At 39.7% G+C, this 24,430-nt stretch overlaps 4 non-coding genes and 1 pseudogene across 4 annotated transcripts; all 5 read right to left on the bottom strand.

The window, feature by feature from the left end:
- Positions 1 to 59: 59 nt before the first annotated feature.
- LOC119558525 lies at positions 60 to 4,030 on the bottom strand. The gene has a single exon (XR_005220236.1). It is a non-coding gene; the product is annotated as a large subunit ribosomal RNA (ribosomal RNA).
- A 401-nt stretch (positions 4,031 to 4,431) lies between these two features.
- On the bottom strand, positions 4,432 to 4,610 carry LOC119558530. The gene has a single exon (XR_005220237.1). It is a non-coding gene; the product is annotated as a 5.8S ribosomal RNA (ribosomal RNA).
- Positions 4,611 to 5,269: 659 nt separating this feature from the next.
- LOC119558521 lies at positions 5,270 to 7,264 on the bottom strand. Its single transcript, XR_005220232.1, has one exon. It is a non-coding gene; the product is annotated as a small subunit ribosomal RNA (ribosomal RNA).
- Positions 7,265 to 13,849: 6,585 nt separating this feature from the next.
- Positions 13,850 to 23,314, bottom strand: LOC119558527 (annotated as a pseudogene).
- Positions 23,315 to 23,715: 401 nt separating this feature from the next.
- LOC119558519 lies at positions 23,716 to 23,894 on the bottom strand. Its single transcript, XR_005220230.1, has one exon. It is a non-coding gene; the product is annotated as a 5.8S ribosomal RNA (ribosomal RNA).
- Between the last annotated feature and the right edge of the window lie 536 nt (positions 23,895 to 24,430).

Genomic DNA, 24,430 nt, shown 5'->3' with positions numbered 1-24,430 from the left:
GTGGCGTGCGATGCTGCAAGCAAGCATAATGATTATGCCCGCTTGCAACATCTTTATTATCGAATCATCAAGCAAAGGATAAGCTTCAGTGGATCGCAGTATGGCAGCTGCTCAACCACTTACAACACCTTGCCTGTTACAAAAGTCGTTTACAATTGATTCTAGGCTTTGTCATTGTATTAAATAATGCTTTTATATGTAACTAGCGCGGCATCAGGTGATCAAAGATCCTCCCAATTTACTATGTTACAAATTACATTGGCATCACATCCATTGTCGTTTATAAAGTAAATTATAAACTTTAAATGGTTTAGAAGCCATACAATGCAAATTGCCCCTTATTTATCATTGCAGTCCAGCACGGATACGACCTTAGAGGCGTTCAGGCATAATCCAACGGACGTAGCGTCATACCACTGTTCGCTCGAACAAGTATTGTGCCATTGGTCCGTACCTGCGGTTCCTCTCGTACTACGCAGGAATGCTGTCGCAACAACGTTTTGTCATTAGTAGGGTAAAACTAACCTGTCTCACGACGGTCTAAACCCAGCTCACGTTCCCTTGCATGGGTGAACAATCCAACGCTTGGTGAATTTTGCTTCACAATGATAGGAAGAGCCGACATCGAAGGATCAAAAAGCGACGTCGCTATGAACGCTTGGCCGCCACAAGCCAGTTATCCCTATGGTAACTTTTCTGACACCTCTTGTTAAAAACTCTTTAAACCAAAAGGATCGATAGGCCGAGCTTTTGCTGTCCCTGTGTGTACTGAACACCGAGATCAAGTCAGCATTTGCCCTTTTGCTCTATGTGTGGTTTCTGTCCGCACTGAGCTGGCCTTGGGACACCTCCGTTATTATTTGAGAGATGTACCGCCCCAGTCAAACTCCCTACCTGGCAATGTCCTTGAATTGGATCATACCTGAGTAATTGGAGTTATACCAAATTTTCAAATCAAAAATACATAAATGCACCGTTTTATTAAAGAATTTGTTTGCGATTATATAACAAACTCGTGATACTTTGATCAAGAAGCTTGCATCAAAACCCAATACCATAAGATATAATAAATATATCCGTATAATGGCTAGGAAATGATACACGTTCCATTTAATCAAGTAAGTAAGGAAACAATAAGAGTAGTGGTATTTCATTGGCGATACCAAACCGAAGTCTAATATCTCCCACTTATTCTACACCTCTTATGTCTCCTTACACTGCCAGATTAGAGTCAAGCTCAAAAGGGTCTTCTTTCCCCGCTAATTATTCCAAGCCCGTTCCCTTGGCTGTGGTTTCGCTAGATAGTAGATAGGGACAGTAGGAATCTCGTTAATCCATTCATGCGCGTCACTAATTAGATGACGAGGCATTTGGCTACCTTAAGAGAGTCATAGTTACTCCCGCCGTTGACCCGCGCTTACTTGAATTTCTTCACTTTGACATTCAGAGCACTGGGCAGAAATCACATTGTGTCAACACCCGCTAGGGCCATCACAATGCTTTGTTTTAATTAGACAGTCGGATTCCCCAAGTCCGTGCCAGTTCTGAATTGATTGTTAATTGATAATCGTTATAATTAATAAGAACTAATTGGTTTAACCCAATTAGTATTCTTAAAAATTTTAGCAAGAAAGTTCCACAATTGGCTACGTAACTAAACTATCCGGGGAACAAGTGACCAACATAAATGCCAGACACTCTATTTACCCAGAACGAGCACATAAACCATGTTATTGTTTCCCAATCAAGCCCGACTATCTCAATCTTCAGAGCCAATCCTTATCCCGAAGTTACGGATCTAATTTGCCGACTTCCCTTACCTACATTATTCTATCGACTAGAGACTCTTCACCTTGGAGACCAGCTGCGGATATTGGTACGGCCTGTTGAGAAGTTTGCGTGTCCCCACCATAAATTTTCAAGGTCCGAGGAGAAAATATCGACACAACAGTATATGTCATGCTCTTCTAGCCCATCTACCATATCTCTCTGCGAAAGACTTCCATGGTAGTACGGCTATAAAACAGAAAAGAAAACTCTTCCGATATCTCTCGACGGCTTCTTTATGGTCGTTCCTGTTGCCAGGATGAGCACGAGGCCCATATTTAATAACAAACGGATACTCAACAGGTTACGGAATTGGAACCGTATTCCCTTTCGTTCAAAATTATTCAAGTATATTAATTAGCTTGATTTATATAATATAATTATATTTGTATGGCATTTGTGTTTTACTTGAAAATTTTCGGCTTTCGCCTTGAACTTAGGACCGACTAACTCGTGATCAACCACTGTTCACACGAAACCCTTCTCCACTTCAGTCCTCCAAGGTCTCATTCGATTATTTGCTACTACCACCAAGATCTGTACCAATGGCAGCTCCATGCAGGCTTACGCCAAACACTTCTACGCATACCATTGTACCTTCCTACTCACTAAAGTTTCAAAATTTATATCACAAGTAATATAAATCATCTACTTTAGCGGTAATGTATAGGTATACAACTTAAGCGCCATCCATTTTAAGGGCTAGTTGCTTCGGCAGGTGAGTTGTTACACACTCCTTAGCGGATTTCGACTTCCATGATCACCGTCCTGCTGTTTTAAGCAACCAACGCCTTTCATGGTATCTGCATGAGTTGTTAATTTGGGCACCGTAACATTACGTTTGGTTCATCCCACAGCGCCAGTTCTGCTTACCAAAAGTGGCCCACTGGGCACATTATATCATAACCTTGAACTTCATATCAAGAAAGTTAAGGTTCTTACCCATTTAAAGTTTGAGAATAGGTTAAGATCGTTTCGACCCTAAGGCCTCTAATCATTCGCTTTACCAGATAAGATTATTTTATATAACATTAAAATGCACCAGCTATCCTGAGGGAAACTTCGGAAGGAACCAGCTACTAGATGGTTCGATTGGTCTTTCGCCCCTATACTCAATTCTGACAATCGATTTGCACGTCAGAACTGTTTCGGTCTTCCATCAGGGTTTCCCCTGACTTCAACCTGATCAAGTATAGTTCACCATCTTTCGGGTCACAGCATATATGCTCAAGGTACGTTCCAGTTAGAGGCATAAATAATATAAATATCATTATACATAACTATATAGAACGCCCCGGGATTGTGTTAATTAGCTATAAATAGTTAAAAAACTAATCCCATTATTAGTCAAGTTAATTACGCTATTAGGTTTATATCCCAATAACTTGCACATATGTTAGACTCCTTGGTCCGTGTTTCAAGACGGGTCCCGAAGGTATCCTGAATCTTTCGCATTGTTAATCATACAAGTGCATATAATAAACACAAAAATCAATGATAATTATGCCATTATATAATTCCGAAAAATTAACGCACTGTATTCATATAAATCTATCAGCACTTTATCAAATTAATAACATTTATTCTGTGTTAAAATGCAAGCAAATTAATTTGAATAAACTATAAGTTATATTTTATGATAAATTTTGTATGCTAATAGATTACAATGTCCTTATATGGAAAAAATGCACACTATTATCATAATATTGTTTAAATATTACAATTTTAATGATGAATTTTCCATAACGGATATTCAGGTTCATCGGGCTTAACCTCTAAGCAGTTTCACGTACTGTTTAACTCTCTATTCAGAGTTCTTTTCAACTTTCCCTCACGGTACTTGTTTACTATCGGTCTCATGGTTATATTTAGTTTTAGATGGAGTTTACCACCCACTTAGTGCTGCACTATCAAGCAACACGACTCTTTGGAAACATCATCTAGTAATCATTAACGTTATACGGGCCTGGCACCCTCTATGGGTAAATGGCCTCATTTAAGAAGGACTTAAATCGTTAATTTCTCATACTAGAATATTGACGCTCCATACACTGCATCTCACATTTGCCATATAGACAAAGTGACTTAGTGCTGAACTGATTTCTTTTCGCTCGCCGCTACTAAGAAAATCCTGGTTAGTTTCTTTTCCTCCCCTAATTAATATGCTTAAATTCAGGGGGTAGTCCCATATGAGTTGAGGTTGTGTATAACTTTTTTTGCAATTAATTCTTTATATATAATGATAAAACATTTTATTAAATTCGTTATATATTTTATATATTTGTATGGCATTTGTTTGGTCTAACGAATCAACGAAGAATAATAATATTGTCAACGGCTTTCTATTTACTAATCTTTAATAAGAGACAATTCTAGATAAATTTTTTATGCTAGACATTTCTCAGTATTATTTGATTGAAAAAGAAAATATTTCTCTTCGTTTTTCACATTCAAATTATTTACTAATGTGAGATAATGTTTTTCATATATTTGTTAATATTATGAATAATATAATAATTAAATTATTATTATCCAATAATATACCATATGCTTATAAAATTTCATTATAAAATTTATATAAACAACTTAATTAGCATAGTCTTACAACCCTCAACCATATGTAGTCCAAGCAGCACTATAAAATTAATTAAAGTACATAACAGCATGGACTGCGATATGCGTTCAAAATGTCGATGTTCATGTGTCCTGCAGTTCACACGATGACGCACAGTTTGCTGCGTTCTTCATCGACCCATGAGCCGAGTGATCCACCGCTTAGAGTTTTATATATTGGTTTGGTAATTTTGTCATATATGTTTTTATTGAAAGAAATTAAAAATACACCATTTTACTGGCATATATCAATTCCTTCAATAAATTGATTTTTATACCTAAAACGAATGCTGCGAAATGTCTTAGTTTCATATAACCAATAATATATCAAGTATTTTTTAAATGGCATTTACGGTATTAATACTTTTTTTTAGCGATATATATTGAAATTTATATAAAACATTAACCTGTAATAATCAGGTACAACATTGTACATTTTAGGTTGTTGCATTATCCAATGTATGCGCATAACTGAGATGAACAATACATATCGCAACGCGTGTATATTATGGTCCATATACACACAGTGTTTTATTAATTAATTGCATTTAATATACAATATAATAATAATATTAAATAAATTTAATAATTTCGATTTGCTTGTTCGAATTTGTTATTTGTTTGCTTTTGCTTATTTATTTATCTCTTATTTAATGCAATAATATATTTATTATTACAATTATTATTTCGATTTGCTTGTTCGAAATTTTATATTTGATCTATAAAAGATCATATTTTTGGCAATTTATATTTTATTTGTATTACTATAATATATTATATTATTATAATAAAAACAAATTTTTTTATTAACGGTAAGGATATTAAACAATAATGATCCTTCCGCAGGTTCACCTACGGAAACCTTGTTACGACTTTTACTTCCTCTAAATAATCAAGTTCGGTCAACTTTTGCGAAACAACCGTAACACACAAGGCGTCACAGTGATCACGTCCGGAGACCTCACTAAATAATTCAATCGGTAGTAGCGACGGGCGGTGTGTACAAAGGGCAGGGACGTAATCAATGCGAGTTAATGACTCACACTTACTGGGAATTCCAAGTTCATGTGAACAGTTTCAGTTCACAATCCCAAGCATGAAAGTGGTTCAGCGGTTTACCCGGACCTCTCGGTCTAGGAAATACACGTTGATACTTTCATTGTAGCGCGCGTGCAGCCCAGGACATCTAAGGGCATCACAGACCTGTTATTGCTCAATCTCATTATTGCTAGACGCAATTTGTCCATTTAAGAAGCTAGTGTCCTTATAATGGGACAAACCAACAGGTACGGCTCCACTTATATAAACACATTCAAACACAATAAACATTTTACTGCCACCATGAATGAAGGCTATATAAGCTTCAACACCATAATCCTGAAGATATCTATTTAATATATTTGAGTCTCGTTCGTTATCGGAATTAACCAGACAAATCACTCCACGAACTAAGAACGGCCATGCACCACCACCCATAGATTCGAGAAAGAGCTATCAATCTGTCTTACACACTTATGTTCGGACCTGGTAAGTTTTCCCGTGTTGAGTCAAATTAAGCCGCAGGCTCCACTCCTGGTGGTGCCCTTCCGTCAATTCCTTTAAGTTTCAGCTTTGCAACCATACTTCCCCCGGAGCCCAAAAGCTTTGGTTTCCCGGGAAGCGACTGAGAGAGCCATAAAAGTAGCTACACCCAATTGCTAGCTGGCATCGTTTATGGTTAGAACTAGGGCGGTATCTGATCGCCTTCGAACCTCTAACTTTCGTTCTTGATTAATGAAAACATCTTTGGCAAATGCTTTCGCTTAAGTTAGTCTTACGACGGTCCAAGAATTTCACCTCTCGCGTCGTAATACTAATGCCCCCAAACTGCTTCTATTAATCATTACCTCTTGATCTGAAAACCAATGAAAGCAGAACAGAGGTCTTATTTCATTATCCCATGCACAGAATATTCAGGCATTTGAAGCCTGCTTTAAGCACTCTAATTTGTTCAAAGTAATTGTACCGGCCCACAATAACACTCGTTTAAGAGCACTAATGCAGGTTTTTAAATAGGAGGAACATATGAAAAAATACAAGTATCTAAGCACATGTAAGAACTCCACCGGTAATACGCTTACATACATAAAGGTATAGTACTAACCACAATTGTAAGTTGTACTACCCGTATGAAGCACAAGTTCAACTACGAACGTTTTAACCGCAACAACTTTAATATACGCTATTGGAGCTGGAATTACCGCGGCTGCTGGCACCAGACTTGCCCTCCAATTGGTCCTTGTTAAAGGATTTAAAGTGTACTCATTCCAATTACAGGGCCTCGGATATGAGTCCTGTATTGTTATTTTTCGTCACTACCTCCCCGAGCTGGGAGTGGGTAATTTACGCGCCTGCTGCCTTCCTTAGATGTGGTAGCCGTTTCTCAGGCTCCCTCTCCGGAATCGAACCCTGATTCCCCGTTACCCGTTGCAACCATGGTAGTCCTAGATACTACCATCAAAAGTTGATAGGGCAGACATTTGAAAGATCTGTCGTCGGTACAAGACCATACGATCTGCATGTTATCTAGAGTTCAACCAATATAACGATCTTGCGATCGCTTGGTTTTAGCCTAATAAAAGCACATGTCCCATAAGGTTCATGTTTTAATTGCATGTATTAGCTCTAGAATTACCACAGTTATCCAAGTAACTGTTAACGATCTAAGGAACCATAACTGATATAATGAGCCTTTTGCGGTTTCACTTTTAATTCGTGTGTACTTAGACATGCATGGCTTAATCTTTGAGACAAGCATATAACTACTGGCAGGATCAACCAGAATAATGTTTTTATTCATATTTCATTCATATTTTTGAATAGAAATTAGCAATATAAATTTTATAGATTGTTTTCTATCGAATACGGCCATTTTTATATAGCATTCGTATACGTTTGTTGTTTTCACAATATATACTTGTTCCGCCACTAATAATAACAAGTTTTTTAATTATTGATGTTAAAAACACAATATTTTTTTTCGTAATACGTAATAATTTTCTTTATATTTGCATATTTCATTCTAAAATATCTTTTTTGTTCGACATACGTCATTATTGTATCCACACATGTACAATTTTTGTTTAACCAATATAAAATATTGAATTAAATCATTTGTATTTTGATGATAAATTTAAAATTTATCTGTATATATTCATATAAGACTCTTTGGTAATATATAATATAAAACCGAGCGCATATATGATATGTACGTTAGAAAAAATAATATATATATATATTATTTTCTTTTAATATAGGGACACCTCTTTTAATTTATCCCCGCAGGGAATTATCACATAACTCAGTATGTGATAATGGCAGACCAATATACATATATATCAAGATTATCAATACAAAATATATATCATTATTAGCCTGCCTCAATTGTAATTATTTATTTGGATTAACGATAAAGTTCGGAAACAATTTGTTATTCTATGTATAATAGAAACCTTGGCCTTTGTTTCAACATTATTATCTTTGGGCTTAAAATATTAACCGTGGAGCCAAGTCTCATATTCATAAATGAATAAAGAAACAAATTTGACGGATTAATATCTTCTCTACCGACAGACAGTATTTTGTCACGTCAATAGTAGATGGCCGGCCCATTGACCATCCTATAGTAGTTTTTGGACCCAATATCTTTAATTCGGGTATTTTCAATTGTCTTTGCCAATCAACCGTTTGGTACTCTCTCATATAATAAGAGAATACACATATAATTCCATTATATGGATATATCTTCATTATTTTATTTGCTACATCACCCTATAATAGTTTTTGAACCCGTCAACTTCAATTCGGGTATTTTCAATTGTCTTTGCCAACCATTTATATGGTATTCTCTATTATAATAAGAGAATACTAGTGTATATCCATTATATGGATATATCATCTTCATATTATTTGCTACACCACCCTATAGTAGTTTTTGAACCCATCATCTGCAATTCGGGTATTTTCAATTGTCTTTGCCAACCAACTATACGGTATTCTCTCTTATAATAAGAGAATACAAGTATATTTTCATTATATGGATATAATGCCATTTATTTTTCAATATCCATATAATTCATTTAGTTTTGTATGTACAAAACAAGTTTTCTTTATAGTATTGACAAAATCATATGTTTACGCATAACATAAGTTTTGACCAATACGAGGAGGGGCCCGCCAACGACCACCTCCCTATAGTAGTTTTTTACCCCACGCACTACTGCGTGCCTGTTTACAGTACTAGTGCCAGCTATCACTAGGTTTATATATCATGTTTCAGTGATATATGGGTAAATTCTACCATTTATTCTTATGTATATGGCATTTCTATGCCATATTTATACAATCCATTCATATCTTAATGTATATTTATTATATTATACATTATTATGCCTTATAGGTATTATACCTATAAGCCATATCCATACGATTCATTCACTAGTGCCGCCCCTCACTAGGTTTATAATTGTTATATCATTGATATACAATTTATTTCTATATATATGGCATTTATATGCCATATCCATACAATGCATTCACATTTCAATGTATATTTACTTGTTATACATTATTATGCCTTATAGGTATTATACCTATAAGCCATATCCATACGATTCACTTATATAAATATATGTATATTTTTCTATACATAATTTTTTTTTATTTTTGTATGGATTTCTATGCATATCCATAGTTTATATGGATATGCTTGGCGTTCTATATAGTATTGACAAATTCATATGCATAACATAAGTTTTGACCAATACGAGGAGGGGCCCGCCAACGACCACCTCCCTATAGTAGTTTTTTACCCCACGCACTATTGCGTGCCTGTTTACAGTACTAGTGCCAGCTATCACTAGGTTTATATATCGTGTTTCAGTGATATATGGGTAAATTCTACCATTTATTCTTATGTATATGGCATTTCTATGCCATATTTATACAATCCATTCATATCTTAATGTATATTTATTATATTATACATTATTATGCCTTATAGGTATTATACCTATAAGCCATATCCATACGATTCATTCACTAGTGCCGCCCCTCACTAGGTTTATAATTGTTATATCATTGATATACAATTTATTTCTATATATATGGCATTTATATGCCATATCCATACAATGCATTCACATTTCAATGTATATTTACTTGTTATACATTATTATGCCTTATAGGTATTATACCTATAAGCCATATCCATACGATTCACTTATATAAATATATGTATATTTTTTTCTATACATAATTTTTTTTTACTTTTGTATGGATTTCTATGCATATCCATAGTTTATATGGATATGCTTGGCGTTCTATATAGTATTGACAAATTCATATGCATAACATAAGTTTTGACCAATACGAGGAGGGGCCCGCCAACGACCACCTCCCTATAGTAGTTTTTTACCCCACGCACTATTGCGTGCCTGTTTACAGTACTAGTGCCAGCTATCACTAGGTTTATATATCGTGTTTCAGTGATATATGGGTAAATTCTACCATTTATTCTTATGTATATGGCATTTCTATGCCATATTTATACAATCCATTCATATCTTAATGTATATTTATTATATTATACATTATTATGCCTTATAGGTATTATACCTATAAGCCATATCCATACGATTCATTCACTAGTGCCGCCCCTCACTAGGTTTATAATTGTTATATCATTGATATACAATTTATTTCTATATATATGGCATTTATATGCCATATCCATACAATGCATTCACATTTCAATGTATATTTACTTGTTATACATTATTATGCCTTATAGGTATTATACCTATAAGCCATATCCATACGATTCACTTATATAAATATATGTATATTTTTCTATACATAATTTTTTTTACTTTTGTATGGTTTTCTATGCATATCCATAGTTTATATGGATATGCTTGGCGTTCTATATAGTATTGACAAATTCATATGCATAACATAAGTTTTGACCAATACGAGGAGGGGCCCGCCAACGACCACCTCCCTATAGTAGTTTTTTACCCCACGCACTATTGCGTGCCTGTTTACAGTACTAGTGCCAGCTATCACTAGGTTTATATATCGTGTTTCAGTGATATATGGGTAAATTCTACCATTTATTCTTATGTATATGGCATTTCTATGCCATATTTATACAATCCATTCATATCTTAATGTATATTTATTATATTATACATTATTATGCCTTATAGGTATTATACCTATAAGCCATATCCATACGATTCATTCACTAGTGCCGCCCCTCACTAGGTTTATAATTGTTATATCATTGATATACAATTTATTTCTATATATATGGCATTTATATGCCATATCCATACAATGCATTCACATTTCAATGTATATTTACTTGTTATACATTATTATGCCTTATAGGTATTATACCTATAAGCCATATCCATACGATTCACTTATATAAATATATGTATATTTTTCTATACATAATTTTTTTTTACTTTTGTATGGTTTTCTATGCATATCCATAGTTTATATGGATATGCTTGGCGTTCTATATAGTATTGACAAATTCATATGCATAACATAAGTTTTGACCAATACGAGGAGGGGCCCGCCAACGACCACCTCCCTATAGTAGTTTTTTTACCCCACGCACTATTGCGTGCCTGTTTACAGTACTAGTGCCAGCTATCACTAGGTTTATATATCGTGTTTCAGTGATATATGGGTAAATTCTACCATTTATTCTTATGTATATGGCATTTCTATGCCATATTTATACAATCCATTCATATCTTAATGTATATTTATTATATTATACATTATTATGCCTTATAGGTATTATACCTATAAGCCATATCCATACGATTCATTCACTAGTGCCGCCCCTCACTAGGTTTATAATTGTTATATCATTGATATACAATTTATTTCTATATATATGGCATTTATATGCCATATCCATACAATGCATTCACATTTCAATGTATATTTACTTGTTATACATTATTATGCCTTATAGGTATTATACCTATAAGCCATATCCATACGATTCACTTATATAAATATATGTATATTTTTCTATACATAATTTTTTTTTACTTTTGTATGGATTTCTATGCATATCCATAGTTTATATGGATATGCTTGGCGTTCTATATAGTATTGACAAATTCATATGCATAACATAAGTTTTGACCAATACGAGGAGGGGCCCGCCAACGACCACCTCCCTATAGTAGTTTTTTACCCCACGCACTATTGCGTGCCTGTTTACAGTACTAGTGCCAGCTATCACTAGGTTTATATATCGTGTTTCAGTGATATATGGGTAAATTCTACCATTTATTCTTATGTATATGGCATTTCTATGCCATATTTATACAATCCATTCATATCTTAATGTATATTTATTATATTATACATTATTATGCCTTATAGGTATTATACCTATAAGCCATATCCATACGATTCATTCACTAGTGCCGCCCCTCACTAGGTTTATAATTGTTATATCATTGATATACAATTTATTTCTATATATATGGCATTTATATGCCATATCCATACAATGCATTCACATTTCAATGTATATTTACTTGTTATACATTATTATGCCTTATAGGTATTATACCTATAAGCCATATCCATACGATTCACTTATATAAATATATGTATATTTTTCTATACATAATTTTTTTTTACTTTTGTATGGATTTCTATGCATATCCATAGTTTATATGGATATGCTTGGCGTTCTATATAGTATTGACAAATTCATATGCATAACATAAGTTTGACCAATACGAGGAGGGGCCCGCCAACGACCACCTCCCTATAGTAGTTTTTTACCCCACGCACTATTGCGTGCATGTTTACAGTACTAGTGCCAGCTATCATTAGGTTTATATATCGTGTTTCAGTGATATATGGGTAAATTCTACCATTTATTCTTATGTATGTATATGGCATTTCTATGCCATATTTATATAATTCATTCATATCTTAATTTATATTTATTATATTATACATTATTATGCCTTATAGGTATTATACCTATAAGCCATATCCATACGATTCATATACTAGTGCAGCCCCTCACTAGGTTTATATATCTCATTTTAATTATATATTGGTAAATTCTATTATTTATTCTTGTGTATATGGCACTTATATGCCGCCATATCTATAAAAATGCATTTATATTTCAATGTATATTTTCTATATTATACATTATTATGCCTTAAAAAGTTATTATACCTACCATAAGGCGATATCCATACGATTCATTTATATAAAAGATATATGTATAATTTTCTATACATAATTTTTTTTTATGAATATATGGGTTTCCTAAGCATATCCATATAATACATTTAGTTTTATATGGATTAGATTGGTCTTCTTTATTGTATTGCCAAACTCATATTGATAAAATAAGTTTTGAACAATAAGAGGATCAGCCGCCAACCAACCAACCACTGCTACCATTGGAGGAACATATACTTACTTTTTATATGTCCTCTTACTTGAATGGTCCTCTCTTTACTTGAAAATTTCATTACCATAGGAATCTATTTATACATGGAATATGATTTCCACTACTTTTTCGCGTCACTAATAATTAATATGACGATACAGACTTGCTACCATAACATAAGTCTTGAACAATAATAGGAGCAGCCGCCAACCAACCACCAACCAACCAACCACTGCTACCATTGATAGTAATTTTATATGTCCTCTTTAGTTGAATTTCAATACCATAGGAATATTTATACATGGAATATGTTTTGCCACTACTTTTTCGCGTCACTAATAATATGACGATACAGTCTTGCTACCATAACATAAGTTTTGAACAATAAGAGGAGCAGACACACCAACCAACCAACCGCGCTGCTACCATTATATATACTTATATTTATATAAGTCCTCTTTACTTGAATGGCCTCTTTACTTGAATTTCAATACCATAGGAATATTTATTTATACATGGAATATGTTTTTGCCACTACTTTTTCGCGTCACTAATAATATGACGATATAGACTTGCTACCATAACATAAGTTTTGAACAATAAGAGGAGCAGACACCAACCAACCAACCGCTGCTACCATTGAATGAACCATATATACAAACTTTTATATATGTCCTCTTTACTTGAATTTTAATACCATAGGAATATTTATACATGGAATATGTTTGCCACTTTATCATCGCGTCACTAATAAGATGACGATACATTTTGTTTGTTCAATATTTACTTATATATTGATGTTTCCAATTTAGGTCTTTTATATTTCTTCTTCCCTACCTTACACACCACAAACAAAGTGGCGTGCGATGCTGCAAGCAAGCATAATGATTATGCCCGCTTGCAACATCTTTATTATCGAATCATCAAGCAAAGGATAAGCTTCAGTGGATCGCAGTATGGCAGCTGCTCAACCACTTACAACACCTTGCCTGTTACAAAAGTCGTTTACAATTGATTCTAGGCTTTGTCATTGTATTAAATAATGCTTTTATATGTAACTAGCGCGGCATCAGGTGATCAAAGATCCTCCCAATTTACTATGTTACAAATTACATTGGCATCACATCCATTGTCGTTTATAAAGTAAATTATAAACTTTAAATGGTTTAGAAGCCATACAATGCAAATTGCCCCTTATTTATCATTGCAGTCCAGCACGGATACGACCTTAGAGGCGTTCAGGCATAATCCAACGGACGTAGCGTCATACCACTGTTCGCTCGAACAAGTATTGTGCCATTGGTCCGTACCTGCGGTTCCTCTCGTACTACGCAGGAATGCTGTCGCAACAACGTTTTGTCATTAGTAGGGTAAAACTAACCTGTCTCACGACGGTCTAAACCCAGCTCACGTTCCCTTGCATGGGTGAACAATCCAACGCTTGGTGAATTTTGCTTCACAATGATAGGAAGAGCCGACATCGAAGGATCAAAAAGCGACGTCGCTATGAACGCTTGGCCGCCACAAGCCAGTTATCCCTATGGTAACTTTTCTGACACCTCTTGTTAAAAACTCTTTAAACCAAAAGGATCGATAGGCCGAGCTTTTGCTGTCCCTGTGTGTACTGAACACCGAGATCAAGTCAGCATTTGCCCTTTTGCTCTATGTGTGGTTTCTGTCCGCACTGAGCTGGCCTTGGGACACCTCCGTTATTATTTGAGAGATGTACCGCCCCAGTCAAACTCCCTACCTGGCAATGTCCTTGAATTGGATCATACCTGAGTAATTGGAGTTATACCAAATTTTCAAATCAAAAATACATAAATGCACCGTTTTATTAAAGAATTTGTTTGCGATTATATAACAAACTCGTGATACTTTGATCAAGAAGCTTGCATCAAAACCCAATACCATAAGATATAATAAATATATCCGTATAATGGCTAGGAAATGATACACGTTCCATTTAATCAAGTAAGTAAGGAAACAATAAGAGTAGTGGTATTTCATTGGCGATACCAAACCGAAGTCTAATATCTCCCACTTATTCTACACCTCTTATGTCTCCTTACACTGCCAGATTAGAGTCAAGCTCAAAAGGGTCTTCTTTCCCCGCTAATTATTCCAAGCCCGTTCCCTTGGCTGTGGTTTCGCTAGATAGTAGATAGGGACAGGTGTGTCTCGGATCCCTCCGAACTTGTTTTACGTGGCGTGTTCCACAATGAAGGGATTACAACCACGGCATTCTAATATACCCACAAGTGAGTATATAATGCACGGGTCTAGGTTAAGCGCCAGACCAACGCCCCGGACTAGAAGCTATAGCTATGTACATAGCATCCACCCCAGTAGCAATTCGAGTACTTACTTGTCGGGCAAGCACTCCCCCTTGCGTAGGGGCGAGATCTATCTAAAATCTCTACTGTTCTGTGGGTCACAGCACCCGAGTTGTATAACGCAACATCCACGTCGAGCCCGAGGACTCTACCCGCGATATAGGTGTCAACCACAGCCACCACGATACTCCCACAAGGGGGCCAACCTCAATGAGCAGCCTTGGAGCTGCTCAACCCGTGGTACCGAAATTACAGGCTCGGTGAGCCTCACCCCTTCAGCTCCGACAAGCTCGGATGGGGCAACCATTGCCATATTAGTCGCCTCCTACGACAAGCTATGGCAGGCTGTGGCAGTATTCTTCGCCGCTACCACACGGCAAAAGAGGTGTGGGACTAACGTCCCGGCGCCTGTGGTTCCTCCCTCGTCGCATCCATCCTTCGCCTCGAGAAGGCAGCATCGGCAAAAACTCCTAGGAGACGCATCCGTTCTGGGGTCTCGACTACTCCCGCGACGATCCATCTTCCCTGGTCTCGAACGACTCCAAGGGCATCCAGGTCCCGCAAATCGTTGTACAGGCGGCATTCACACAGTATGTGGCGCCAGTCCTCTCTTGCCACGCCACATGAGCATGCGGTCGTGGTGCTGAGGGTCCTGCCTTGCAGAAATGCGTTCATCGACCCGTGTCCTGTCAGCAAGAATCCGGCTTTGAGGGTAAAGACAAAGTCTTTCCTCTTGTAGACGAACGCTGCCTCTGGGAAAAACTCGCGAGTCACGGAGCCGTGTTCCGCGCGATCCCATCTGAGTTGCCACTCATTTAGCAGACGTTCGTCTAGCAGCGCCATCTTAGCTTTCCAGTCCAACACGGACAGGTCCTGTCCGTGGAGCCAGTCGCTCTCATCCAGGGGGACATCCTTCCTCAGCTTGAACTTCACGGCGATCCTGTGAGCATCCAGATCCATTGGAGGAGCACCAGCAAGCACCTGCAGTGCCACCGTGGACACTGTGCGGCATACCGGTAGGCATCCTAAAAGGATGGACCTCTGGCACGAGGTGAGGAGTTTAAGGGACTTGCCCCTACTCGCCGCCTTGTACCAGACCGAGGCACCAAAGAGTGCACAGGGGACCATGAGTCCGCTGTAAATCGTCCTCTTAGCACGGGAGCTGAGCCCCCAATCGACTCGAAGCACCCGCGCTAGTCCTCCGGCAACTCCAGCCAGCCGATCTCTGAGAGCAGAGATATGCGGGAGAAAACTCAACCGCTCGCCGACTAAGATGCCAAGGTACCGGCATTTGGTGACGTAAGGCAGGCTTGCTCCAGCAAACCGTACCGTCGGTCTCCTCGTGCGTGAAAGCTGTCCTTTCAGCAACATTATTGCCGTCTTGCTGGTTGACACACTCACTCCAACCTCAGCTCCCCAGGCTCCCACGATGTCCATCAACTGCTCGCCCTTCCGCTCCAGATCGGCACGGGAATTCCCGTCGACGAAAAGCAGAAGATCATCTGCAAACGCGCTCAGAGCACAATGTGGCTCCAAGCGCTGAAGCAGCACATCCATCAGTAAATTCCAAATAAATGGACCACTGACGGACCCTTGCGGGCAGCCCCGTGTAACCGCAACTGTGGCTGCTTCATACCTGCTGATGATGCTTGCGCTACGGCCGGAAAAATAGCTTTTCCACAAGTCGATTTCTCGACAGCCTACGTCGACAAGCCGATCCAGCACCGCACTCCACTCCACGTTGTCGAAGGCTCCCTTGAAATCGACAAAGATTCCAAGGACCCTCCTCTCGCGACTGTTGGCGACGGTGTTTTTGGCGTGCATCCACGCATCCTCCACGCAGCGTCCAGGCCTGAATCCGAATTGCCATCTGCAGCCATCCGGTAGCACATCCTTCAGCCGATTCACCATGATTCCCTCAAGCGCCTTTCCGAACACTGGCAAAAGGCATATGCCGCGATAAGAGGCAGGATCGCTCCTGTCCTTATCTGGCCCCTTTACCAGCGGTATCACTCTCGGGTGCTTCCACTCGGCCGGAAAGTATCCTTCCGAGATGCACCGAGAGTACAGCTTCGTCAGGTGCTGAGGGATGGCACGCCATACCTCCTTGACAATACCGCCCGTGATGCCATCCATACCCGGCGATCGCCGGCTTCTCAGCCTCGCGACGCTGGTTGCCACCTCGAAGGCTTCGAGGATCGGTGGGGCACCAGGGGGTATGTCTTCTCGTGTCGTCGACTCCGCAACAGGGAAAAAGTTGCGGAGGAGCACACTTGCGCAGTCGTGCCAAGTTACGGAAAGCGCGCCGTTCGACCGGAGACATCCGAGATCGGCTGTCTTCTTCCGGCCTCGGCATATTCGGTATACGTGCCCCCATGGATCATCCTTGTGCCGTCCCACGAAGTCCCGCCAGTTTTGCTCCTTTGTCGTCAAGATAAGCTTCTTGTACTGGCCTGAGGCAAATCTCAGTCCAGCGGCAAGTTGCTCAGCATCGTCGGTGCCACTCCGGCGAGCTGCCTGCAGCCTACGCCTCAGTCTCCGGACCTCTTGGCGCTTGGTACTCAGCTCAGGATTCCACCATATTACGTTTCCCCTCGCTGCAGGTATCCTGCGCCCTATCACCCTGTCGCACACATCGTGTACGATGGAGCGAAGGGCAGACACATGGTCGTCCAACGGCGATTCCTCCAGTTCCTCGAGACTCTGTGCTGCACTCCTTAACTCTACACTGAATCTTCGCCAACTTGCATTGGAGAGCTTCCATTGCGGTACCGGAGCTAGGCTCTCAACGGTACTGCTCGGATCTGGAGTAACCTCAACAGTGATAATGTTGTGGTCACTCAGCTCCCAGAAGTCAACTCTCCAATCGTAGGTTGCCCATACTCGCGCCGCTTCGTTGGCGAAGGTCACGTCGATATCACTTCTAGAGCGGTGATTATCGAACGTGAACACCTGGCTGGCCGTATTCAGTACACTGGCACCGCTTGCGATTATCCACTCGTTCATGAGCTGTCCCCGTTCGCGGTTCAGGCGGTCTCCAGAGTTGTCTGGGGATTTGCTGAACCACATAGGGGAGACTGCGTTAGCATCAAGTCCGAGGATTGTCGGTGTTCTGCTAGCTAATAGCAGAACCGTATCCAGGTAGTCAGTGTAGGGCTCCAGAGCAGCTAGATGCTGGCAGTATACGGAGGCCAGAAAGATTGTGCCATATCTTCCTGTGACACTCACGCACACTCCGTAGTCCGTCGTCAAAGCCTCGATGGGCATGCAGATGGCAGATGGGTCGTCCACGATGATGGCAGCTTTCTTCCTCCTATCGGCGAATATCCTCATTCCTCCAGGCAGTCCAGTGAGTCGCTTGCCAGCGTCCACGTAGGGCTCCTGGACTAGTGCGAACAGGTGGCCAGCATCTCTCATCTGCTTGGCAAGCTCGATGACAGCGCAACGGCCTCGACCACAATTCGCTTGGATGAAGCTAAACATTATCAATGTCTAGCTTGCACCCTGGCTAGCAGCGCGCCGTATATCGGGCAGCCACCCGAAAGCATATAATGCCCCGAGGGCATACCCTTGTGACGGCAGTTGCGGCAGTCCACCGCATTTCTGCACTTCGCCGCGACGTGGTCGTTCTGTCCGCACTGGCGGCAGACCTGCTTCTCTCGGGCGTACCGACACTCATTGACCTTGTGGTCAAAGCCAAGGCATCGGTGGCACGCGTAGGTTCGCACCTGAGAGCGGCAGCGGTAGGAAAACCACTTAATGTATACTCTCCCGCCCTCGAGAACGGCCAGCGCCTGGTCGTCTACCTCCAGCGTCACATTGATTGTGGCACCGTCAGCAGCTGACCAGGGCTTGGTCGCCAGGACAACCGCCTTCTGGAACTCCTTGAGGCTCATCTCTTCGAAGTTCTTCTCCCTGAGCTCCATCATAAACTCGTCCGGTCCCACGGAGGTGTCCACATCCTGGACCGTAACACGCGGCTTCGCAGCGGTGTTCCTCGACACCTTCAGGCCCACCTCGGCGAACTTTGCGGAGGCGACGACCTTCGTCATCTCCGCCTGCGAAGGCGTGCGAATGATCGCGCCGCCCCGCTTCAGCTCACGCACCTCGTGTACTCGTACGCCCAGAGCGGGCGCTACCTCCTTGCGGATCTTCTCAGCGATTTGCCTGCCTGACAGGGCCGGGTCGTCGCACGCAACGACAGCCGACCATGTCTCCCGAATCTTCCGCGGTGCGGGTACGGGGGCAAGGGGGGCAACAGGGGCAGCAGGTGAGGCGACTAGGTGCGCGCCTCTAGCAGCGGTGGCTGCATATGAGGCGGCCGAGGCGACCGGTGTCTGCCTCTTCAAGCGATCCTCCAGCACTCCGATGCGGATCAGCAGGGCTCCGACGACCTCCTCGTAGCGGTTTGCCAACAACTGCGTCTTAATGCTCACGGTAGGGCTCGCTACGTGGGACATCCTCAGGATATCCGCACGGATGTCGCCCATCTCGGCAGCAACGGCTCCGTTTCCCCTCCATTCCCTGTCCGAGAAGGATTTCTCTATGCTGGCTGGCACGACGAAGGTCCCTCCATCAGCAGCGGCTGCGACTGCGGCAGCGTCGGCGGGGGCAGCGGCGGGGGCAGCGGCGGGGGCAGCGGCGGCGGCAGCGGCTGCGGCAGCGGCAGCGGCTGCGACTGCGGCAGCGTCAGCGGCGGGGGCAGCGGCGGGGGCAGCGGCAAAGGCGTCGGCAGGGGCAGCGGCGGTTGCATCCAGCGCCAACACTTTGCACCTCGAGGCCTCCCTCAGCGGCGCTTTGTTGCGCTTGCCTCTGGCGCGCCCTCTGCCCGAGCTGCTTCCACGGCTGCTCGCACTTTCGCTCCCGGACTCGTCGACCACCATTTTTGGTGGCGCCATCTGCCGGTTATCGGCCTTACTAAGTAAGCTCTTTGATATTCGAGACTTACCCCTTCCTATCAGCTGGTTCTCAAAAGCTCGGTCAGCTGATCAGCTGATCCAAGTTCAGCGGAGACACAAACCGCACAGCTGTGGGCGACAAAATGTGCCTAAATTAGGCAAACGCCTCTCTCGAGAGAGCGCCTCTCTCGCGACACACGTGTCTTAATGGAAAATTTCCAAAAAGAAAAACGCGAATATCGCCCGATTTCCGCAGAATTTCAAACGGAAAACACACGCACTGTGTTCGCAAGCACGAAACACGAATTTTCGCACTATTTTCAACAATGTACCTGTTGTTTTACTGCCTAAATGCACTTTACTCGCGGAGCGTACGGAAAAACACGTCTGTTCTCGCGAGCAACCAAACACCGACTGTGTGTAGATAGGGACAGTAGGAATCTCGTTAATCCATTCATGCGCGTCACTAATTAGATGACGAGGCATTTGGCTACCTTAAGAGAGTCATAGTTACTCCCGCCGTTGACCCGCGCTTACTTGAATTTCTTCACTTTGACATTCAGAGCACTGGGCAGAAATCACATTGTGTCAACACCCGCTAGGGCCATCACAATGCTTTGTTTTAATTAGACAGTCGGATTCCCCAAGTCCGTGCCAGTTCTGAATTGATTGTTAATTGATAATCGTTATAATTAATAAGAACTAATTGGTTTAACCCAATTAGTATTCTTAAAAATTTTAGCAAGAAAGTTCCACAATTGGCTACGTAACTAAACTATCCGGGGAACAAGTGACCAACATAAATGCCAGACACTCTATTTACCCAGAACGAGCACATAAACCATGTTATTGTTTCCCAATCAAGCCCGACTATCTCAATCTTCAGAGCCAATCCTTATCCCGAAGTTACGGATCTAATTTGCCGACTTCCCTTACCTACATTATTCTATCGACTAGAGACTCTTCACCTTGGAGACCAGCTGCGGATATTGGTACGGCCTGTTGAGAAGTTTGCGTGTCCCCACCATAAATTTTCAAGGTCCGAGGAGAAAATATCGACACAACAGTATATGTCATGCTCTTCTAGCCCATCTACCATATCTCTCTGCGAAAGACTTCCATGGTAGTACGGCTATAAAACAGAAAAGAAAACTCTTCCGATATCTCTCGACGGCTTCTTTATGGTCGTTCCTGTTGCCAGGATGAGCACGAGGCCCATATTTAATAACAAACGGATACTCAACAGGTTACGGAATTGGAACCGTATTCCCTTTCGTTCAAAATTATTCAAGTATATTAATTAGCTTGATTTATATAATATAATTATATTTGTATGGCATTTGTGTTTTACTTGAAAATTTTCGGCTTTCGCCTTGAACTTAGGACCGACTAACTCGTGATCAACCACTGTTCACACGAAACCCTTCTCCACTTCAGTCCTCCAAGGTCTCATTCGATTATTTGCTACTACCACCAAGATCTGTACCAATGGCAGCTCCATGCAGGCTTACGCCAAACACTTCTACGCATACCATTGTACCTTCCTACTCACTAAAGTTTCAAAATTTATATCACAAGTAATATAAATCATCTACTTTAGCGGTAATGTATAGGTATACAACTTAAGCGCCATCCATTTTAAGGGCTAGTTGCTTCGGCAGGTGAGTTGTTACACACTCCTTAGCGGATTTCGACTTCCATGATCACCGTCCTGCTGTTTTAAGCAACCAACGCCTTTCATGGTATCTGCATGAGTTGTTAATTTGGGCACCGTAACATTACGTTTGGTTCATCCCACAGCGCCAGTTCTGCTTACCAAAAGTGGCCCACTGGGCACATTATATCATAACCTTGAACTTCATATCAAGAAAGTTAAGGTTCTTACCCATTTAAAGTTTGAGAATAGGTTAAGATCGTTTCGACCCTAAGGCCTCTAATCATTCGCTTTACCAGATAAGATTATTTTATATAACATTAAAATGCACCAGCTATCCTGAGGGAAACTTCGGAAGGAACCAGCTACTAGATGGTTCGATTGGTCTTTCGCCCCTATACTCAATTCTGACAATCGATTTGCACGTCAGAACTGTTTCGGTCTTCCATCAGGGTTTCCCCTGACTTCAACCTGATCAAGTATAGTTCACCATCTTTCGGGTCACAGCATATATGCTCAAGGTACGTTCCAGTTAGAGGCATAAATAATATAAATATCATTATACATAACTATATAGAACGCCCCGGGATTGTGTTAATTAGCTATAAATAGTTAAAAAACTAATCCCATTATTAGTCAAGTTAATTACGCTATTAGGTTTATATCCCAATAACTTGCACATATGTTAGACTCCTTGGTCCGTGTTTCAAGACGGGTCCCGAAGGTATCCTGAATCTTTCGCATTGTTAATCATACAAGTGCATATAATAAACACAAAAATCAATGATAATTATGCCATTATATAATTCCGAAAAATTAACGCACTGTATTCATATAAATCTATCAGCACTTTATCAAATTAATAACATTTATTCTGTGTTAAAATGCAAGCAAATTAATTTGAATAAACTATAAGTTATATTTTATGATAAATTTTGTATGCTAATAGATTACAATGTCCTTATATGGAAAAAATGCACACTATTATCATAATATTGTTTAAATATTACAATTTTAATGATGAATTTTCCATAACGGATATTCAGGTTCATCGGGCTTAACCTCTAAGCAGTTTCACGTACTGTTTAACTCTCTATTCAGAGTTCTTTTCAACTTTCCCTCACGGTACTTGTTTACTATCGGTCTCATGGTTATATTTAGTTTTAGATGGAGTTTACCACCCACTTAGTGCTGCACTATCAAGCAACACGACTCTTTGGAAACATCATCTAGTAATCATTAACGTTATACGGGCCTGGCACCCTCTATGGGTAAATGGCCTCATTTAAGAAGGACTTAAATCGTTAATTTCTCATACTAGAATATTGACGCTCCATACACTGCATCTCACATTTGCCATATAGACAAAGTGACTTAGTGCTGAACTGATTTCTTTTCGCTCGCCGCTACTAAGAAAATCCTGGTTAGTTTCTTTTCCTCCCCTAATTAATATGCTTAAATTCAGGGGGTAGTCCCATATGAGTTGAGGTTGTGTATAACTTTTTTTGCAATTAATTCTTTATATATAATGATAAAACATTTTATTAAATTCGTTATATATTTTATATATTTGTATGGCATTTGTTTGGTCTAACGAATCAACGAAGAATAATAATATTGTCAACGGCTTTCTATTTACTAATCTTTAATAAGAGACAATTCTAGATAAATTTTTTATGCTAGACATTTCTCAGTATTATTTGATTGAAAAAGAAAATATTTCTCTTCGTTTTTCACATTCAAATTATTTACTAATGTGAGATAATGTTTTTCATATATTTGTTAATATTATGAATAATATAATAATTAAATTATTATTATCCAATAATATACCATATGCTTATAAAATTTCATTATAAAATTTATATAAACAACTTAATTAGCATAGTCTTACAACCCTCAACCATATGTAGTCCAAGCAGCACTATAAAATTAATTAAAGTACATAACAGCATGGACTGCGATATGCGTTCAAAATGTCGATGTTCATGTGTCCTGCAGTTCACACGATGACGCACAGTTTGCTGCGTTCTTCATCGACCCATGAGCCGAGTGATCCACCGCTTAGAGTTTTATATATTGGTTTGGTAATTTTGTCATATATGTTTTTATTGAAAGAAATTAAAAATACACCATTTTACTGGCATATATCAATTCCTTCAATAAATTGATTTTTATACCTAAAACGAATGCTGCGAAATGTCTTAGTTTCATATAACCAATAATATATCAAGTATTTTTTAAATGGCATTTACGGTATTAATACTTTTTTTTAGCGATATATATTGAAATTTATATAAAACATTAACCTGTAATAATCAGGTACAACATTGTACATTTTAGGTTGTTGCATTATCCAATGTATGCGCATAACTGAGATGAACAATACATATCGCAACGCGTGTATATTATGGTCCATATACACACAGTGTTTTATTAATTAATTGCATTTAATATACAATATAATAATAATATTAAATAAATTTAATAATTTCGATTTGCTTGTTCGAATTTGTTATTTGTTTGCTTTTGCTTATTTATTTATCTCTTATTTAATGCAATAATATATTTATTATTACAATTATTATTTCGATTTGCTTGTTCGAAA

Source organism: Drosophila subpulchrella, unplaced genomic scaffold (assembly GCF_014743375.2).
Source record: "Drosophila subpulchrella strain 33 F10 #4 breed RU33 unplaced genomic scaffold, RU_Dsub_v1.1 Primary Assembly Seq107, whole genome shotgun sequence".
Classification (NCBI taxonomy): domain Eukaryota; kingdom Metazoa; phylum Arthropoda; class Insecta; order Diptera; family Drosophilidae; genus Drosophila; species Drosophila subpulchrella.
The sequence above is the reverse complement of the archived record's forward strand: the minus strand, read 5'-3'. Positions and strand labels throughout refer to the sequence as shown.